We start from the raw sequence: 347 nt of genomic DNA, 5'->3' as shown, positions 1-347 counted from the left end.
CTATGGCTGGATGCCCATCCTAACATCAACAACTTTACAGAGTGTGCTGGGTGCTTTTTTACATGACACCATCCCCAGTGCTTTTTACGAGACACCAGCAACCACACCAATGCTTTTTACATGTCACCTTGGTTTAAGATATCAATTCTGTTGTGATGTTTGGGTCTTCTTAAGTATAGTAATGTGCTACATATTTCAGTCTTTGCCATGCCCTTCATTTAGTAGTAGTAGTAGTAGTAGTAGTAGTAGTAGTAGTAGTAGTAATATTGATGTATCACTGAAAGCAGTGGACTGGTAGAAGCATTAGACCATTAGACAAAATGGTTGCGGTATTTTGTTATGTGTCT

Source organism: Octopus sinensis, linkage group LG12, assembly GCF_006345805.1.
Source record: "Octopus sinensis linkage group LG12, ASM634580v1, whole genome shotgun sequence".
NCBI classification, from domain to species: domain Eukaryota; kingdom Metazoa; phylum Mollusca; class Cephalopoda; order Octopoda; family Octopodidae; genus Octopus; species Octopus sinensis.
The sequence above is the reverse complement of the archived record's forward strand: the minus strand, read 5'-3'. Positions refer to the sequence as shown.